We start from the raw sequence: 21,865 nt of genomic DNA, 5'->3' as shown, positions 1-21,865 counted from the left end.
TAATATAAGGAACAAAAAATGATTTATACTTTTACTTTTGATACTTCCGTATATTTTAAACCATGTACTTTTAGACTTTTACTCAAGTAGAATTTTACTGGGTGACTTTTACTTGAGTCGTTTTCTATCACGGTATCTTTACTTTTACTCATGTATGACAATTGGGAACTTTTTCCACCACTGTTGGTAAATAACTTCAGTCTTTTTTGTACTGATTGTGAGGCAGAAGTTGCCACAGGAAGATGAAACATGGTGCCAAAAAGCTTTTGTCAGGTCGACAAAGGTGAGGTACAGGTCAGAGTTTTGTGCTTGACACACACACACACACACACACACACAAACAATTGTCAATTCAACTGAGCGTTAATGGCATGAATGCAACCGCCTTCTGCTGCCAATTACACCAGAAGTGACAAATACAACTGAATCTGTCTAAACATATTTGGGTAATACACCATTTCTCCAAAGTTGTGTTAAGTTAGCTACCAGGGGGCCAAGCAGATGTTTTCAACGTCCAACTAGAGGTCTGCGCAGGACTGATTTCTTCTTCCCGGGTCCTGCCGGCAGTCTCGCAAATGTCATTTTAAGCGTATGTGTCGCAGCTCGCTTGGCAGCCCCGGTACCAGTACTTTTGCCCCATATACAGAAAGAGGTTAAGAACACCAGAGATTCTCACGTGGCCCATTATATTAGGCTATCGGTATTATCAGCCAATAAGCTGAACATAATTGTTGAAAGAGAGCAGAGTTGGGGCGAAATAGAATAGGTGAGCGGACACTTGCACTAGACTTGAACTACGTTTTGCATAATCTTTAGGGGCGGGACTATTTACAATTAGAGTAAATGTGCTATTAATATTTAATTCCAGGCTATAGTTAAAGTTCCAACATCGACTATCATATATAGGAAATGTATTGCCTTGGAAAGACAACTGCGACTTTCTTCTTCGCCCATGCAGCCTACAGGCTATTTAATTGAGACCAAACATAGGCGCATTTGATCACACGGGTGTGATCATTCTACAGTGGTCCCTGTAGCATACGATCAAAAACCAGTGTGATTAGAACCAGTGTGATTAGAACGTGTATTTAGAACGTCCAGTTTGGAATGACTCAACAATCAGCACTTGAGCTGGCCAGACTGTTTTTTCAGAAACATTTTGCACAAACACAGTCCTTACAAAGTTATGTCAAGAATGCGACCGGAAAAATGCAGGGTACATTTGTCCGAGCGCTAACTGAGGAAAGATTGACATAACACAGGCGGTCAAATTTGTATAACTCTCGGCTGACAGAAACTACAATATGAATGAGCTAGTAGAAATGACTATTTACTGTATGTGTCTACAGTAGAAATGACAACACAATATTCAGAAAATAAGGAACTTACTCTGATAGGAATGCACACATGTCCAAAGTTATTATGTGTAAGGAAAACAACAAGGAAGGCAAAGCGAGCACTAGCAAGAAAACATTCAAATTCTTGCAAAACTGCACAAATATATGCATACCTGATCTGCGCAAACATGAGTGAAGTGCGGTGGGTTCTCCTGGAAGAGAGAAGTTTATCCAGCTCAGTAAAGCCTCAAACATAAATTGTCCGCAACACTGAAATGGACTACTTCAATGTGAATTAATGAGGAGGCGGAACACACCTCAATTCAAACTGTTAGAAAATTATTTGAAATTGACAAGTTGAAACAACCTATAGATAATTAGCAGGCAGTGATGGTTAACTGTCCTGTTGTGTAATAATCACATTTAGGAACAGTGAGTGCATTCTGACATCACGTGCATAAAACAACTCACACTGGGGTGACCGTTAGAGATATTTGGAACTCACATGTGAAAAGGTAAACACTAGGCCCCTTCTTGCCAATGACACGTCAGTCAACATTCTAACAGTCTAATACATAGAATATATCAAATCTATTGGACAAATAATAATTTGGTTGTGTTTATGAAGGTCTTAGGTAACTAGAATACAACATTTTGAGGGGGGGAGAACAATAACATTTTCATTCATTTATGATACTGTAGGCTACAGTTGAAGTCGGAAGTTTACATACACTTAGGTTGGAGTCATTAAAACTAGTTTTTCAACCACTCCACAAATTTCTTGTTAACAAACTATAGTTTTGGGAAGTCGGTTAGGACATCTACTGTAAGTCATTTTTTGACATAATTTGAGTCAATTGGAGATGTACCTGTGGATGTATTTCAAGGCCTACCATCAAACTCAGTGCTTCTTTGCTTGACATCATGGGAAAATGTAAAGAAATCAGCCAAGACTTCAGAAAAAAAAAAATTGTAGACCTCCACAAGCCTGGTTCATCCTTGGGAGCAATTTCCAAACGCCTGAAGGTACAATGTTCATCTGTACAAATAATAGTACGCAAGTATAAACACCATGGGACCACGCAGCCATCATACCGCTCAGGAAGGAGATGCATTCTGTCTCCTAGAGATGAATGTACTTTGGTGTGAAAAGTGCAAATCAATCCCAGAACACAGCAAACAACCTTGTGAAGATGCTGGTTTCCACAGGTGCAAAAGTTTCTTTATCCACAGTAAAACGAGTCCGATATCGACATAAACTGAAAGGCCGCTCAGCATGGAAGAAGCCACTGCTCCAAAACCACCATAAAAAAGGCAGACTACACATAGGGACAAAGATCGTACTTTTTGGAGAAATGTCCTCTGGTCTGATGAAAAAAAAAATAGAACTGTTTGGCCATAATGACCATCGTTATGTTTGGAGGAAAAAGGGAGGCTTGCAAGCCGAAGAACACCATCCCAACCATGAAGCACGGGGGTGGCAGCATCGTGTTGTCAGGGTGCTTTTCTGCAGGAGGGACTGGTGCACTTCACAAAATAGATGGCATCATGAGGACTCAAATGATGTAAATTAGCCACTCAGAAGCTTCTAAAGCCATTACATAAATTTCTGGAATTTTCCAAGCTGTTTAAAGGCACAGTCAACTTAATGTATGTAAACTTCTGACCCACAGGAATTGTGATACAGTGAATTATAAGTGAAATAATCTGTATGTAAACAATTGTTGGAAAAAATGACTTGTGTCATGCACAAAGTAGATGTCATAACCGACTTGCCAAAACTATAGGTTGTTTACAAGAAATTTGTGGAGTGGTTGAAAAACGAGTTTTAATGACTCCAACCTAAGTGTATGTAAACTTAACTGTGCCTTTGTTGGGTTGTAGTGTGTAATAGTCTTCGTGTTTCTCTTTATTGTGTCCCTGTCGATGGCAACTGTCAGACACAAACTTTCTTTCTTGCCTTGCATTGATAAAGTCTGAGTGTGGAGTATAGCTGTTGTGTACTGGCTTTATTTTGTGCAGAGGAAGGGAGCTCCAGTCTCACTTTATTCATGGTGCCTACCAGGCTAATTTTCTATGCATTCTATGCTTCCTCTTACTCAACAACTCACCCCCCCCCCTCGCCCTCTTCATACTTTACTTCATTTATTTCATCTTGTTATGTGTATGAAATTAGTTTCGGTGTAGTTTAGGTTCAGTTTCGAGGCAATTATCGTGGTGATTATCTGGGCATGGCACCTTCAACTATCGGGGGGGGGGGACCCTTCAACAAATGACATGCCTTCCTAAAACTGGTTATAACGCCAGTTCTGTGTGTGATATTAAGATTCTAACAATGACAGTGTGTTTATGTAGATGTATTTAGGAAAAGTCAAGGATGGGGGGGACATGACTTTAAAAATGGCAGAGTAATAAAAAAAAATGTACATTTGTTTTGCTTCATTATGACGCTCTCTGCCTTTCTAGTGTTAATGCAATACAAAACAGAAAGACAATCGTTTCAACAATCTGCGGGACAAAAAAAACACATTTCAGAGTTGTCAGTCTGACCACCCGCTCCTGCCACAGCATGAAAAATGCAGACTGCACCGCAATGATCTATGCCATTGCTCTCTACATCCAACCACCACTAATTCTACTCTCTATATAGCTCAGTGGTTTAGAAAAATAAGACCAGTGTAAATATACAGCAAATTGTGTGACAGGGTTGTAGCCTTGAACATGGGTTCCAAATATTTCAACTTCCTGTTTATATATTGCATCCATTCATCAATCACCCTATTTTATCCTTCACCCACAGAAGCATCCAATGGCCTGTTATCCTTTCCCATTTAATTAGCTCTGTTTCAATACAGCACATATGAATGAATCCCCTTAGATGGTTTAAGTCGCACTGCTGCGAAGGACAATGGGGGATGTTTAGATGAAGGAAGCAGCGCTGAAATTAACGTGGGAAGATCTGTGGCGTTATCCGATGATCCAACTTTGAATTAGCCACCTGGGCCCCCGATGCTCAGGGACACCTCATTTCCTACCCAGTTAAATATCATCACTGATGCCTATGATGGCAGGTTTCGATGGAAATGACCAAATCAGCTGATTCACGAAGTCTGGAACCAACTGGGCCCTGAACAGCTTCTACCCCCAAGCCATAAGACTTCTAAATAGTTAACCAAATAGCCTCGTGGACTATCTGCAGTGTCCCTTTTTGCACTAACACTTTTATCATCACATATGCTGCAGTTTCTGTTTATTTTCTATCCTGTGGTCTAGTCACTTTACCCCTACCTTCACTGAATAAAAATGTAAATGCAACCTGCAGCAATTTCAAAGATTTTACTGAATTACAGTTCATGTAAGGAAATCAGTCAATTGTATTAGGCACTAATATGTAGACTAAATGTATTAGGCACTAATCTATAGATTACATATAACTGAGAATACAGATTTGCATCTGTTGATCACAGATGCACTATATATAGAAAAGTATGTGGACACTCCATATTAGTATATTCAACTATTTCAGCCACACCCGTTGCTGACAGGTTGTGATATAGCCCAGGATTGAACCCAGGTCTGTAGTGACACCTCTAGCACAAGCAATGCAGTGCCTTAGACCACTGCGTCCCAATAGGATGCCACTTTTCCAACAAGTGAGTTTGGAACATTAATGCCCTGCTGGAGCTGCCCCAGTCAACTGTAAGTGCTGTTATTGTGAAGTGGAAACGTCTAGGAGCAACAACGCCTCAGTCACGAAGTGCTAGGCCACAGAAGCTCACAGAATGGGACCGCTGAGTGCTGAAGTGCGCAGCGTGAAAAAATAGTATGTCCTCTGTTGCGACACTCACTACTGAGTTTCAAACTGCCTCCGGAAGCAACATCAACACAAGAACTGTTCTTCGGGAGAATCATGAAGTGGGTTTCCATTGCCGAGCAGCCGCACACAAGCCTAAGATCACCATGCACAAGTGTCGGCTGGAGTGGTGTAAATCTCGCTGCCATTGGACTCTTGAACAGTGGAAACACGTTCTCTGGAGTGATGAATTACGCTATACCATTTCGCAGTCCAATGGAATAATCTGGGTTTGACGGAGGCCAGGAGAACGCTACCTGCCCGAACTGTAAAGTTTGGAGGAGGAGGAATAATGGACTGGGGCTGTTTTTCATGGTTCGGCCTTGGCCCCCTAGTTCCAGTGAAGGGAAATATTAACGCTATAGCATACAATGACATTCTAGAAAAATTTGTGGCAACAGTTTGGAGAAGGCCGTTTCTTGTTTCAGCATGACAATGCCCCTGTGCACAAAGCAAGGTCCATACAGAAATTATTTGTTGAGATCGGTGTGGAAGAAACTGAATGGCCTGCGCAGAGCCCTGACCTCAACCTCATCGAACATCATTGGTATGAATTGGATTGCCGACTGCGAACCTGGCCTAATCGCCCAACATCAGTGTCCAAACTTACTAATGCTCTTGTGGCTGAATGGAAGCAAGTCCCTGCAGCAATGTTCCAATATCTAGTGGAAAGCCTTCCCAGAAGAGTGGAGTTTGTTATAGCAGCAAATGGGGGACCAACACCGTATTAATGCCCGTGATTTTGGAATGAGATGTTCGATGAGCAGGTATCCACATACTTTTGGTCATGTAGTGTACCATAAAAAAAAGGTTAGGGGCGTGGATCAGAAAACCGAACAGTATCTGGTTTGGCCACCATTTGCCTCATGCAGTGCAACACATCTCCTTTGCATAGAATTTATCAGGCTGTTGATTGTGGCCTGTGGAATGTTGTCACAAATGAACATTACATTCTCTGTCAACAGCTCTGGTGGACACTCCTGCATTCAACATGCCAATTGCACACTCCCTCAGAACTTGAGACATCTGTGGCATTGTGTTGTGTGACAAACATTTTAGTGGCCTTCTATTGTCCCCAACACAAGGTCACCTGTGTAATGATCATACTTTTTAATCAGCTTGTTGATATGCCACATCTGTCAGGTGGATGGATTATCTCACTAACAGTATAACATTTGAGAAATAAGCTCAAACTCAGTACTGGTGTATATAGAGCCAAGTTGTGTATTTATTGGTGTTATTGTCCATTTTTGTCTCTCTGAATAGTTTTTAAGTAATAATTTCAATGTTAGTCAGGAAGCATGTGACAAATCAAATTTAATATCAGGTATTTTAATCAACAAACAGGAAAATGGTTTTAAAAAGGCACACACACAATGTCGCAATACATAATTAAAAGCTGTATAATTTAGCTGTGTGTAATCATCCACTGGGTCAATCAATCGTTTGCCATAGCTATCTTGAGAGATTTGAGATGTTGGACATAATGCAGGGCTGCTGCAGTATGAAACTGGTTTGTCAATGGGCTATTCAGTGAATATTGCATCTTTGTGGGGTGCCACAAAGAAAGAATGCTCAAGGACATATAATTCAATGCCAATTGAGTTTGTAATTTCACCCGAAGGAGCTCTCTCAGCTAGGGTGACATCTGGCTACTGAGAGTGTCAGCTAAGGCTTGGCTGAGCACAGTCTGAGGAAGAACCCTCCAGGTCTGTATCTAGCCACTGCACAAAGAGCTAACTCCCAGACTGTTAGCGCCACTCTTACACATTGGATTTCCTTAGTCACAGACCTTGAATTGGTCAATTGCAATCAGACAACCAACCAAACCCCAGCAGTTGTGTAGTCAACTAGTGTGTGTGCAGAGACTGCCCCTATGGAAACGTTCAGTGTTCTGGGTTGTCTATAGGCTGACTACAATAACGCAAATAATACAAATTTAAAAAACATGACACAAATCACATTTTCAATGTTTACTGCCAACTATTGCGTGGACAGTGATGCTCAATTACCAGGTATTTAATAATTTGTTGCAGTTAGTTACCATTTGTTACTTTTTTTGTTACGCCAACAGTTGTTGCCTTCTCACCAAGCTGCTTGCCTATTTTCCTGTAGCCCATCCCAGCCTTGTGCAGGTCTACAATTTTATCCCTGATGTCCTTACACAGCTCTCTGGTCTTGGCCATTGTGGAGAGGTTGGAGTCTGTTTGAGTGTGTGGACATGTCACGATCGTCGTAAGAAGCGGACCAAAGCGCAGCGTGGTGTGAATGCATAATTTTAATGGATGCCGAAAAACACGAAGTAAGCTGAACAAACTAACAAAACAACAAACGGCCCGTGACTGCTAATGAAACAGTGCTAACATGCAACTAGACAGACAATAACCCACAAACCACAATACAGGCTACCTAAATATGGTTCCCAATCAGAGACAATGACAAACACCTGCCTCTGATTGAGAACCATATCAGGCCAAAACACATAGAAACAGACTAACTAGACATGCAACATAGAATGCCCACTCATATCACACCCTGACCAAACAAAACATAGAAACAAACTCAAATAATGCTCAGTGTGACAGGACAGGTGTCTTTTACACAGGTAACAAGTTCAAACAGGTGCAGTTAATACTTATGTCAAAAATGCAAATTAATTACCTAAAAATGTGATTTTCTGGATTTTTGTTTTAGAATCCGTCTCTCACAGTTGAAGAGTACCTATGATATAAATGACAGACCTCTACATGCTTTGTAAGTAGGAAAACCTGCAAAATCGGCAGTGTATCAAATACTTGTTCTCCCCACTGTATATACAGGGGGTACCGAGTCAATGTGCAAGGGGAACAGGTTAGTCGAGGTAATTGATCATTCATGTTAATTTACTCTTAAAGACATTCTTCCTATGTTTTCTTCTCACCTCAAACTACCTCAGTCTGTGCATGTGTTGGTATATCAACACAATAGATCTGTCTTTGTCACGTTCTTCAAAATGAGCAGACCAAGGTGCAGCGTGCATTGAGTTCCACATCTTTTTAATACAAAGTGAAACTAGACCCAAACCTTACAAAGACCACGAAGTCGTAGTTCCCAAACAATATCCCACAAATGCAGGTGGGTAAAAAGCTTACCTAAATATGATCCCCAATTAGAGCCAATTAGAGGCAACGATTACCAGCTGCCTCTATTTGGGAACCACACAATCCACCAACCTAGAAATCTAAAAACTAGATAACCCACCCCCCCCTCCCAGTCACACCCTGACCTAAACACCGGTCAGGGCGTGACAGTCTTGGATGTTGCATCTTTCTGTGGTGTTTATTGCAAATCTATCTCATGCATCTTTCTCACATGAGATACAGTACATCGTTTGATGAATTGTTTGATGTCTGATCTCATCAAGCTTTTTGATCCCATTTGATCATAGAAAATTCTAGCATGGTAGACAATGTCTAAATGGTGTTATTTGTTTAGGGAGGCAGTCTTGTCTTATTTCTCCATCCCTTTTTCCCATCTCAATTTTGTGCTCCCTGGACTGTCTCCTTCGTCTGTCAGAGCTCAATCTGTCTGTCTGGGGTAATGGACTGCGATGGATGCTAATCACTCTGGCCAGGCTGCCTCACAGACAGAGCCCAGGCAAGGCTCCTACTTCACGCTATGAATAAATTAGTATTTTCTCATTGCTGGTCGATCATACCCATTAGGTGTAGGTTACCCTGTTATTCAGATTGATGGCTGCCAAGGTTAAATCTGCTGGTCCAAGATCTGAGGCCAGCTGTTGGCTTGCACAAGGCGCGTTAATAAAGTGTTAATACTGTCTTCTTTAGTGGTCTGGATGTGTTGCGTTTACGACCAGGGTTGGAGTTCCGGGCTATACAATGTATATAAATACTCTCCAGTAGATTCAACTTTGCAGGTAATAGCAATATGGTGGTAAGTCACTCTTTCCCTGCTGGTGCCTCTATGATGTTAAAATGATGTAAATTGAGTTTCTACCATATTGCTTTCACCAATTCGGCCTTTAAAGATCAATGCTTATAAACAAAAGGAAATGGAAGGAATATTTTCAGCAGTACTGGGAAACAAGCCATCTTTTGTGCTTGGTTGCATGTTACACATGTTACAGACACACTTTGAGCAATTGTTCGAGTTTTATTACTTGAAACAGATTTGTAATGTGGTCTGTGAGTGAGTGGTCTGCCAATCGTTAGTGAGTGGTCTGTCAAAATTGGCTCATCTTCACAAATTGACATTATCATGAGTTAAGTCAAATTATTTGAGATTTTCTAGTTGTTGGCTTGCCAGCTGCCCTCATGATTATTTCCTGTTATTTTGGAGCTAACAATATTAGCAATCTAAAAAATTGATGGCAATATTTTGATGGCACGTATTTATTGTCATCTAACTGATTAACTGATTAAAATCTTGTTTTAGCTAGTGTCTCTGTAAAGGAAAAATGAGATGTGCGCTTGCTTTGTGGTCTGCAACTAATAATGTATTTTGACAACATCATGAATAGAAAGCAAGTTCATTATCCTTAACCATGATGTGAATTATATTTGATCAATTGCAATGTTTTGTGAAACCCTACACCAGTTCTAGGTTATCAAATCAATTAAAGTAATGAGCTACAGAATTAAGCTGTTGGCTAATGAGAACCTAGGCTAAGAAATATTGCTGGCAATTAAATATTGCTGCAAAATGAGTCCTATGTCAATTGCTGAAGGAGAGAGTTAACCATCTAAAATGAGGACCGCTCATTTGAACCATTAGTCCTCCAGATAATGTTGCTGCCTAGTGAAGTCTTACACAGTTGGTGCTGCTATACACATTCTGCATGGCCTTGATTCAGAACATGGACACAATGTATAAATTATTACATTATGACTTATGCAGCTGGTCTAGCTTTCAGTGAAACCCAATGACCTGAAACTGAGGACTATTATATTCTACACTGGACTTCTGCACTGATTCAGTGGATTCACTCTGGGTGGATAAGCTGCACAGTAATTTGTCCCTGTCTGTTTTTCTTAGTGGCCTTGGAGTTTAAAAGTCTGTGATAGATATGACTTCACCTTGACTGTCAAATGAAATAGCAATGTTTATTTGTCAACAGTATGCAATGTACCATGCAGTAACATCGGCAATGGGCCAAGGTTTGAACATCTTTTCAGCTCCCTCTATCTAATGTACATATTTTTCCTTCCATGAGAATTACTGGTCTTATTTTGACCCAAATGTTTTGTTGCTCAGTCATCTCAAGTCTTTTTATTTTTTATTTTTTTACAACCAAATCAACATTTTTGATGTAAATAGCATCCAATTACTTATTTTTTTGGCAATTTCACTTGTTTTTGAGAAACTGACCCTGACCAGCGATTCATTTCCTCGGCCTAGTTGTGTAATACAGGGACTCTAAAAACACATTACAAAATGCTCTAAAAACACTCAAATATATCCTTTTAGAAACGGAAATGCTCCCAGCATAGTGATGCAGGTCTTTAGAGGTAGTACACATGAAACTGTCATTCTGAACTTTATCTGCAATGTTACATTCCATTTTGTGTGACTAGAGCTGTTTTCCCTATCCAGCTGTTCCATTCTCTGTGTAGCCTTCTGCTACAGTTAACTGCCAAAATAAAGGAAACACTAACATAAAGTATCTTAATAGGGAGTTGGGCCACCACGAGCTGCCAGAACAGCTTCAATGCGCCTTGGCATAGATTCTACAAGTGTCTGGAAATTCCTGTGTGGAAGCACCTGCTTTCTATATACTTTGTGTCCCTCATTTACTCAAGTGTTTCCTTTATTTGTGCAGTTACCTGTAGAATGGACAGAGGTGTCAACAATATGGAATATAACTTTACGGATACAGTTTGGAATGACACAATTTCATGTGTACAACTGTATCACTATACTAATAGCTTTTCAGTTTCTAAAAGGACGTATTTGGTGTTTTTGGAGCCTTTGTTCATGTTTTCTTCAGAGCCCCCGTACTGCACAAATAGGATGAGGAAATGAATCCCTGGATGGGGTAGGTTTCTCAAAACAAGTGAAATTGTAAGAAAACGTGTCTGGATCATTCTATTAAATCTCTTTACATAAAGAATTGAGATTTGGTTGTAAAAAAAAAAGCTCCTTTAAGATATGCAGGCTGTTTTCCATATGCGTTTTATTTTAACTTAAAAAATTACCCTGGTTGGGAAATACATTATTTATTAACAAATCTAAAAACTTCAAGCAATTGTCCAAAGCAGCACTTTGAATAGATCCGTGATTGATTTACTATTTATCAAATTATCCATGTTTCTGTTTTCCATAGCACGGTATAATGCATAATATGCCCCATAGAGCCATATGTTCTACAGAAATCCAGTTCTAGGAGTGCCTGCATGGTGAACAGTGGTGACAGTAATTTATATACACATTTAAATAGCTGCTCACTTCAAAAGTCTCAATGTCCCAAATAGATCTCTTGTACGGCATATGACCTTCTCAAAACTGAAGGGCACACTTTATGTTGGATTTTCCAGATGTTTCGATGTACTGTTTACTGGCCACGTGAGCTTGTGTCACAACAAATAAACAAGACGTAGGCAAGGTTATCTTGTATGTTATATCTGTCAGTGACGAATGCACTGTAAGGTTTACTCCTGGTGGCAAAGTGGCCCTTTCAGTGTTTTTGTGCATCTTTTTGACCTTGTGCTGTCTTGCCATAAGCACAATATATTTCACTAGTTAAACTGATACATGAAAAACACTGTCTGAGATATTGATTAGTAAATTCTGCTAAGGCAAGTAAATCATTTAAGGCCTTGAACTAAGTTGTCCTTTGTCCAGCCTCACATCTACCATCCCTTTGATGTTTCAAGGATTCTACTAGGGCTCAAGGGCCTATTTTTAAGCTAACGTTCAAATCAAGACAAGTTGAAAATCAGTTGAAGTTGTGCTTGCTCACACAGTTCGCTGTAAGGCCACACTCTGTCAAAGCTAGCCTGCTTACTGACTGAAAAAAGATAACCCCATTGTCTCTCCGTATACTAAACTTTAAAGTTGCTGTAGGACCTGTAGGCCTATACAAATTCCAATACAGAACTGAAGTTCTGGCTTTGGAAGTACATATTAGAATGTAGTGAAATGGTCAACACACATTATCCTGTAGGACCTAGGATCAGGCAATGGACCTAGGACTAGCCATATCAAGAAGAGTAGAAATGAGTGTCAAGGAACATTTGATGAAAGAAAATATACACACGCACACATATAGGCCTACACATGCCATTGGTTTAGATGCTGGACAGAAAAAATAATAGAAAAAGGCTAAAGTGATTTAAGGTGGCCTATATGTTTCTCTGTTATTGATGTCAAGTGATGTAGAAAAGCCACAATGTCAATTTTTAGCTGATTTAAACTTCTAAACATTCTAAACACTTCAGCGAGGAGGCCTTTCTAATCGACACTGGCCCTGGTATCCTGGAAGGATATTGACCTCATTCCGACAGTAGAGGATGCCTGGTTGTTCTTTAAAAGTGCTTTCCTCATCATCTTAAATAAGCATGCCCCATTCAAAAAAATGTAGATCCAGGAACAGATATAGCCCTTGGGTCACTCCACACCTGACTGCCCTCGACCAGCCCAAAAACATCCTGTGGTGTACTGCATTAGCATCGAATAGCCCCCACAATACACAACTTTTCAGGGAAGTTAGTGACCAATATACGCAGGCAGTTAGGAAAGCAAAGGCCAGCTTTTTCAAACAGAAATTGGCATCCTGTAGCACAAGCTCCAAAAGGTTTTGGGACACTGTAAAGTCCATGGAGAATAAGAGCACCTCCTCCCAGCTGCCCACTGCACTGAGGCTAGGAAACACTGTCACCACCGAAAAATCCATGATAATTGAGAATTTCAATAAGCATTTTTCTATGGCTGGCCATGCTTTCCACCTGGCTACCCTTTCCCCGGTTAACAGCCCTGCACCCCTCACAGAAACATGCCCAAGCCTCCCCCATTTCTCTTTCATCCAAATCCAGATAGGTCATGTTCTGAAAGAGCTGCAAAATCTGAACCCCTACAAATCAGCCGGGCTAAACAATCTGGACCCTCTCTTTCTAAAATTATCAGCAGAAATTGTTGCAACCCCTATTACTAGCCTGTTCAACCTCTCTTTCATATCGTCTGAGATCCCCAAAGATTGGAAAGCTGCCGCGGTCATCTCCCTCTCCAAAGGGGGAGACACTCTAGACCCAAACTGCTTCAGACCTATATCTATCCTACCCTGCCATTCTAAGGTCTTCGAAAGCCAAGCTAACAAACAGATTACCGACCATTTCGAATCCCACGGTACCTTCTCCGCTATGCAATCTGATTTCTGAGTTGGTCATGGGTGCACCTTAGCCACGCTCAAGGTCCTAAACAATATCATAACCGCTATCGATAAGAGACAATACTGTGCAGGTGTATTCATCAAACTGGCCAAGGTTTTCAACTCTGTCAATCACCACATTGTTATCGGCAGACTCAACAGCCTTGGTTCACCAACTACTTCTTAGACAGAGTTCAGTGTGTCAAATCAGAGGGCCTGTTGTCCGGACCTTTGGCAGTCTCTATGGGGGTGACACAGGGTTCAATTCTCTGGCCGACTGTTTGCTCTGTATACATCAATGATGTCACTCTTGCTGCTGGTGATTCCCTGATCCACCTCTACGTTAGACGACACCATTTTGTATGCTTCTGACCCTTTGGACAATGTGTTAACTAACCTTCAGACGAGGTTCAATGCCATACAACTCTCCTTCCATGTCCTCCAACTGCTCTTAAATGCAAATCAAATTAAATGCATGCTCTTCAACCGATCGCTGCCCACACCTGCCTGCCCGTCCAGCATCACTACTCTGGATGGTTCTGACTTAGAAGATGTGGACAACTGCAAATACCTAGGTAAACTCTCCTTCCAGACTCACATTAAGCATCTCCAATCCAAAATTAAATTTAGAATCGGCTTCCTATTTTGCAACAAATCCTCCTTCAATCATGCTGCCAAACATACCCTCGTAGAACTGCCTATCCTACCGATCCTTGACTCAAGCGATATCATTTACAAAATAGCCTCCAACACTCTACTCAGCAAATTGGATGCAGTCTATCACAGTGCCATCCGTTTTGTCACCAAAGCCCCATATACTACCCACCACTGCAACCTGTTTGCTCTCGTTGGCTGGCCCTCGCTTCATATAATCGTCGCCAAACCCACTGGCTCCAGGTCATCTATGTTTTTGCTAGGTAAAGCCCCGCCTTATCTCAGCTCACTGGTCACCATAGCACCACCCACCCATAGCACGCGCTCCAGCAGGTATATCTCACTGGTCACCCCCAAAGCCAATTCCCCCTTTGGCCGCCTTTCCGTCCAGTTTTCGGCTGCCAATGACTGGAACAAACTGCAAAAATCACTAAAGCTGGAGGTTCATATCTCCCTCACTAACTTTAAGCACCAGCTGTCAGAGCAGCTCACAGATCACTGCACCTGTACATAGCCCATCTGTAAATAGCCCATCCAACTACCTCATCCCCCATACTGTTATTTATTTAATTTATTTTGCTCCTTTTCACCCCCGTATCTCCACTTACATACTCATCTTCTGCACTCTATCACTCCAGTGTTTAATTGCTATATTGCTATTATTTCGCCACTATGGCCTATTTGGTGCCTTACCTCCCTTATCCTACCTCATTTGCACACACTGTATATAGACCTTTCCTATTGTATTATTGAATGCATGTTTGTTTATTCCTTGTGTAACTCTGTTGTTTGTGTCGCACTGCTTTGCTTTATCTTGGCCAAGTCGCAGAACTTGTTCTCAACGAGTCTACCTTTTTAAATATAGATGAAATAATATATATATATATATATATATGTATTTATTTTAAACAGATGTTCACATGTATTTCAAGGAACAGGTTTAACTAAGGTTTTGAAACTCTTAGATTACAAGACAGTTAGGAATTACCTGCTTTGATCAGTATATCACTGTGCTTTTTCTTTAGTTTTAAACTTTATTTGGCCCGTAGTTGCAATTGCAGGAATACTTTTTTCAAGGATACAGTTAAATGTTAAATGTGCAACCAGAGGGAACAAAACTCTAGACTACTTTTACTCCCCACACAGAGATGCGTACAAAGCTCTCCCTCGCCCTCCATTTGGCAAATCTGACCATAATTTTATCCCCCTGATTCCTGCTTACCAGCAAAAACTAAAGCAGGAAGCACCAGTGACTCAGTCAATAAAAAAGTGATCAGATGAAGCAGATGCTGAACTACAGGACTGTTTTGCTAGCACAGACTGGAATATGTTCCTGGATTCTTCCGATGGCATTAAGGAGTACACCACGTCAGTCAGTGGCTTCATCAATAAATGGATCAATGAAGTTTTCCCTACAGTGACTGTAGGTACTTACCCCAACCAGAAGCCATGGATTACAGGCTACATCTGCACTGAGCTAAAGGGTAGAGCTTCCGCTTTCAAGGAGCGGGACTTAAACCAGGAAGCTTACAAAAAATCCCATTATGTCCCCTGACGAACCATTAAACAGGCAAAGCGTCAATACAGGACTAAGATTGAATCATACTACACTGGCTCCGACGCTCGTTGGATGTGGCAGGGCTTGCAAACTATTACAGACTACAAGGGAAGCACAGCCGCGAAGCCGCGAGCTGCCCAGTAACACGAAACTACCAGACAAGCTAAATTAAGTCTATGCTTGCTTTGAGGTAAGTAATACTGCCTAATTGACGACCGACCCGTAGCACTCACGTCTTTAGCCATGAAATGCTTTGGAAGGCTGGTCATGGCTCACATCAACACCATTATCCCAGAAACCCTAGATCCACTCCAATTTGCATACCGCTCCAACAGATCCACAGACAATGCAATCTCTATTGCACTCCACAATGCCCTTTCCCACATGGACAAAATTAGCACCTATGTGATAATGCTATTCATTGGCTACAGCTCAGCGTTCAACACCATAGTGACCTCAAAGCTCGTCACTAAGCTAAGGGCCCTGGGACTAAGCATCTCCCTCTGAAAACTGGATCCTGGACTTCCTGACTGGCCTTCCCCCAGGTGGTAAGGGTAGATAACAACACATCTGCCACGCTGATCCTCAACACGGGGGCACCTCAGGGGTGCGTGCTCAGTCCCCTCCTGTACTCTCTGTTCACCCATGACTGCATGGCCAGGCACGACTCCAACACTAAAGGAGATGATTGTGGACTTCAGGAAAAAGAAGACCGAGCATGCCCCCATTCTCATCGACGGGGCTGTAATGGAGCAGGTTGAGAGCTTCAAGTTCCTTGGTGCCCACATCAACAATAAACTATCATGGTCCAATACACACCAAGTCAGTCGTGAAGAGGGCACAACAAAGCCTATTTCCCCTCAGGAGACTAAAATTATTTGGCATGGGTCTTCAGATCCTCAAAAGGTTTTACAGCTGCACCATCGAGAGCTTCATGACTGGTTGCATCACTGCCTGGTATGGCAACTGCTCGACTGGTACAGAGGGTAGTGTGTACGGACCAGTACATCACTGGGGCCAAGCTTCCTGCGATCCAGGACCTCTATGCTACGCGGTGTAAATACTTATTTTCCACCATAATTTGCAAATAAATTCATAAAAAATCCTACAATGTGATTTTCTGGATTTTTTTCTCATTTTGTCTGTCATAGTTGAAGTGTACCTATGATGAAAATTACAGGCCTCTCTCATCTTTTTATGTGGGAGAACTTGCACAATTGGTGGCTGACTAAATACTTTTTTGCCCCACTGTATACAGCTGTTCTGAATGGCCCCAAGCAAGCGGCACCATGAAGACCAAGCAGCTCTGCAAACAGGTCAGGGACAATGCTGTGGAGAAGTACAGATCAAGGGTTATAAAAAAAAAAATCTGAAACATTGAACACCCCACGGAGCACCAATCCATATATTACATCCATTGTTAAAAATGGAAAGAATATGGCACCACAACAAACCTACCAAGAGAGGATAACCCTGAAGGAGCTGTAAAGCTCCACAGCGGAGTTTGGAGTATCTGTCCATCGGACCACTTAAAGCCATACTCTCCACAGAGCTGGGCTTTACGGAAGAGTGGCCAGAAAAAAAGCCATTGCTTTGAAGAAAAAAATAAGCAAACACGTTTGGTGATCGCCAAAAGGCATGTGGGAGACTCCCAAAATATATGGAAGAAGGTCATCTGGTCAGATGAGACTAAAATGGAACATTTTGGCCATCAAGGAAAACGCTATGTCTGGTGCAAACCCAACACCTACCATCACCTCGAAGACACCATCCCCACAGTGAAGCATAGTGGTGGTAGTATCATGCTGTGTAGATGTTTTTCATCAGCAGGGACTGGGAAACTGGTCAGAATTGAATGAATGATGCATGGCGCTAAATACAGGGAAATTCTTGAGGGAAACCGGTTTCAGTCTTCTAGAGATTTGAGACTGGGACAGAGGTTCACCTTCCAGCAGGACAATAACCCTAAGCATACTGCTAAAGCAACACTCGAGTGGTTTAAGAGGAAACATTTAAATGTCTTGGAATGGCCTAGTCAATGCCCAGACTTCAATCTAATGGAGAATCTGTGGTATGACTTAAATATTGCTGTACACCTGCGGAACCCATCCAACTTGTGGGAGCTGGAGCAGTTTTGCCTTGAAGAATGGGCAAAAATCCCAGTGGCTAGTTGTGCCAAGCTTATAGAGACATACCCCAAGAGACTTGCAGCTATAATTGCCGCAAAATGTGGCTCTACAAAGTATTGACTTTTGGGGGGGGGGTTCTGTTTTTTTGTCGTATTTCTTGTTTGTTTCACGATAAAAAATCATTTGCATCTTCAAAGTGGTAGGCATGTTGTATAAATCAAATTGTCATGCCCTGACCGTAGAGATCTTTTTATTCTCTATGTTTGGTTGGTCCGGGTGTGACTCGGGTGGGAAACTCTATGTTCTGTGTTTCTATGTTTTGGCCGGGTATGGTTCTCAATCAGGGACAGCTGTCTATCGTTGTCTCTGATTGGCAATCATACTTCCCAATCATTGCGCGTGCACAGCCCGGTGCGATACATTCCAGCTCCCCACATTGGACTGGCTAGAGTGGGCATCCAGCCAGGACAGATGGTGCCGGCTCAGCGAGCATGGCCTCCGGTGCGTCTCTTCGGCCCAGGATATCCTGCGCCGGCTCTGCGCACTGTGTCTGCACAGCCCAGTGCGTCCTGTGCCAGCGCCCCGCATTTGCCGGGCGAAAATAACCATCCAGCCAGGACGGGTTGTGCCGGCTCTACGCTTGAGACCTCCAGTGCGCCTCCACGGCCCAGTGTATCCGGTGCATGCTCCATGCACCAGGCTTCCAGTGCATCTCCCCAGTCCGGTGAGACCTGTTCCGGTTCCACGTACCAGGCCTCCAGTATGTCTCCCCAGCCTGGTAAGCCCTGTGGCAGCTCCATGCACCAGGCTTCCAGTACGTATCCTCAGTCCGGTGAGACCTTTTCCGGCTCCACATAGGAGGCCTCCAGTGATGATCCATGGCCCGAAGCCTCCAGTGATGATCCATGGCGCGAAGCCTCCAGTGAAGGTCTCCAGTCCGGAGCCTGCGGCGAGGGTGCCCAGTCCGGGGCCTGCGGAGAGGGTCTCCAATCCGGGGTCGGCGACGAGGGTCCCCGCAGAGGCGCCACCAAAGTGGGGGGAGCCAGAGGTAGAGCGGGGTCAGCGTCACGCACCGGAGCCGCCAACGAGGTAGATGCCCACCCGTAGTATCACGGTGCTGACTTTTGCCCAATACCTGCAGCAAAAGCCTCTACCCCGTCCTCTGGCTGGGCAGAGTACTTTGGGACTTTAGTTACTTCGGTGTAACAAGGGCCTAGCCGTGCGGCCCTACCAACACTCCTATTTATTCGTAATGGCCCTTCGCGTGAGTTGGGTTTGTTCCTTCGTTCACGTTGTCACTCCCTTATTTTCCGGTCTAGTATGAGGCCTCGGATAGATATACTCCTATTTAAATATTCTGAGTGTTATGCATTCCTCCTATATTTTTTTACCTTCAAGGTATCTTTACCTATGTATATATCAATACCTAATAACAACCCCTATTAGTTATTATGCTCGTCAGCTAGTAGTCACTTGGAAACTCGTATTGGTATATGTTTTTTTAACTTTCTGTTCAGTGAGAGTGTCAAAAGCGTTTGCTCTCCAGATTGTTAATATGGCCTAGTTGTCAAAGTTTCAAGCTTTTATTAAGTCACTCTGTTTTTTGTCTTATACACATCATTACAATTCAATGGTTATACAGTTTCTCAATACAACAATAATGCTCAATCAATCCTTAATGCTTTAAGCTATGCCAGATAATATTGCAAAACTTTAAATGCGTTAACACTTCTAACAATATTGACTAAATAGCAAAAATAGTTCAATTACCTTAAATGCTCAGCCTTGGTCGCTTTCCTGTAATTGGTATACTCACAGCTATGACGCTAGATTGTAAAGTCATTGTAAAGTCTACACCTGTTGTATTCAGCAAGTGACAAGTAACATTTGATTTGATTTGATCAAGCAGCATGTGTTTCAGTGTTTTGCCGTTCACCCAATTTACATAACATAGATAGTTCAGTATGTGTCATTTAGCTAATAATTTAGCTATTTAAGTAAAGTGTTTGATGTACTGTATATGCCAGTAGTTGTTTTATGTTTACCTATGGAGCATCCATCTTTTTAGCATTCAGTTTGCAATATCCAGTTCGCCACAAGCTTTGGGCAAACATTTTTACTGTAGTTAAACACAGTGGGAGATGAGAACACTGTTGTAACTAGCAACATGCACGGGCAGCTCTGTTGATTCTAAATTAAAGAGTGCAGGTAGTGTTTAATCAATAACACAAATCTGTTGGGTCGCTGTCTGCAATTGAAGGATTAAGTCAGATTAATTCTACTTTGCTCCCATGGAGTTACAGTCCAACCTCTCTTGACTGCAGTCTACATATTAAATCAATGATCTTTTAAATGGGTCAGGTAGGTCGCAGTGCGGCCCATACCTCTGTATAAACCCACTCTCTGGGTTGTGTAGCATACCTTGGCTTTTGAAGAGTAGTCTCGAGTGGAGCAGGGGGTTGAGCTAATATCTTTAAAGGTCATGTGTGATACATGCAATATGACTGCTCGATCCTCCTGTTGACTTGGTGGTAGTAGTAAATTAAGTAGATTACGTTTCACCACAGATTGGCTACTTGTTTTGCATGGTGAAAGTATGCATTTTATAAAGCCTCTGTGGTCCCAGGTTGGGAGGAATAAGTGAAGGCTCAAGAATGGTTTTCCATGCAGGATATTGTTTAGCACATTGCTTTGTCTTCACGCATACTGTCCCTCAGTGCTTTAAAAGCTGTTTTATTCATCGTCAATATAGTTTTATTTGCTACTATAAAAAAGGAAAACAGCATAAGCTATTTATAAAGTTCTGGGGCTTCGAGTCGATACATCTGCATCTGCTCGACATTGCTTTATACAACAGTGTATTTTCAATGGTTTTATGGGTTGACTTTTGTCATTTTTTTATAATTGGCAAAAGTAATGCGTATGATGCCAGTTTTAGCCTCAGCTAGCTTCCAGTAAGTTTTGTGGTGTATTTTAGAATGATTGGCCCCCCTCCACACTAGTAGGACCCTGACAGTGCAGGCCCAGGGTCTTCCCCTCAGGAGCTGAGCTGGCTAAAGGATGGCCTGCCTAGCTCTGCCTCAGCCTCTTATCTACCCCCGGCAGCAGCCCTCAGGCAGTGGAGCTGCTGCTGGGGCTCAAACACACAAACCTGTCCAGATGCTTGGAAGAATAACTGATGTTGCCACATCACGTCTAACACCTTTTGGAATGTAAAGAACAGCAGGTGAAACACTTTCACAATGTATGAGAATGAGATGAAAGGGAAATAACTTTATTCCAACGCTTATTTTTAAAGACAGTGTGCTGTTGGCCCTGCATATTTAAGTCCCTGTGGGGTTTTCATACCTCACTTACACAAATACACAAATATGGATACCTTGCACCGAGTGGAATATTGGCATGTTGCCAATGACTTTTGCTATGTTCAAAGAACTCATCTAAGGACTATGGGGAACTGGTTTTGATACTCTATTTCTACAGTTTCAAGTTGGTGGTTGTAGTTGCAATACTCTCATCCTGTTGCTGTGTCGTTCTTCATTAAGAGTATTCTATGCACATACTGCCTATATTTTCTGAAGAGACTTACGCAACTGCATTTTTTTGTTCTTTTATTCCATGGTTTTGTTAGAAAATGTAACCCCCTTCTGCTCCCAGGTGGTCTATTCTCATAATGGATTTAAAAGTGTCTCTGAAAGGTGCTCGCCTTGGCTCAGCAGGGCTTGCATTTAGAACTATGTGATTTGTTCTTGTGCAACATTACGCCATATTATTTCCTGCCGGCAAGAAACCATGGAGTCAGGGTCTGCCAGATTCACATTTAAGTCGCACTGTCCTGTTAGCTGGAGGGTCTGTGAATGTGATGACTGCGGCAGGACCAACGAAGCAGTCAGGGAGAGGGCCCCAGGACAATGCATTAACAATGTCTCCCTGTAGAAGTTTTGGGTATGTCTATGCTGCAGGCTCCTTCTG

The 21,865-nt window shown here is 42.2% G+C and overlaps 1 protein-coding gene across 2 annotated transcripts in view; it reads left to right on the top strand.

The window, feature by feature from the left end:
* The window catches only part of LOC112225304 (PTB domain-containing engulfment adapter protein 1), a 144,487-nt gene that overhangs the window by 67,503 nt on the left and 55,119 nt on the right, over positions 1-21,865 (top strand). The gene's annotated exons all lie outside the window — the stretch shown is intronic.

Source organism: Oncorhynchus tshawytscha, linkage group LG26 (assembly GCF_018296145.1).
Source record: "Oncorhynchus tshawytscha isolate Ot180627B linkage group LG26, Otsh_v2.0, whole genome shotgun sequence".
Taxonomy (NCBI): Eukaryota; Metazoa; Chordata; class Actinopteri; order Salmoniformes; family Salmonidae; genus Oncorhynchus; species Oncorhynchus tshawytscha.
This window is presented reverse-complemented; position numbering and strand designations above follow the sequence as displayed.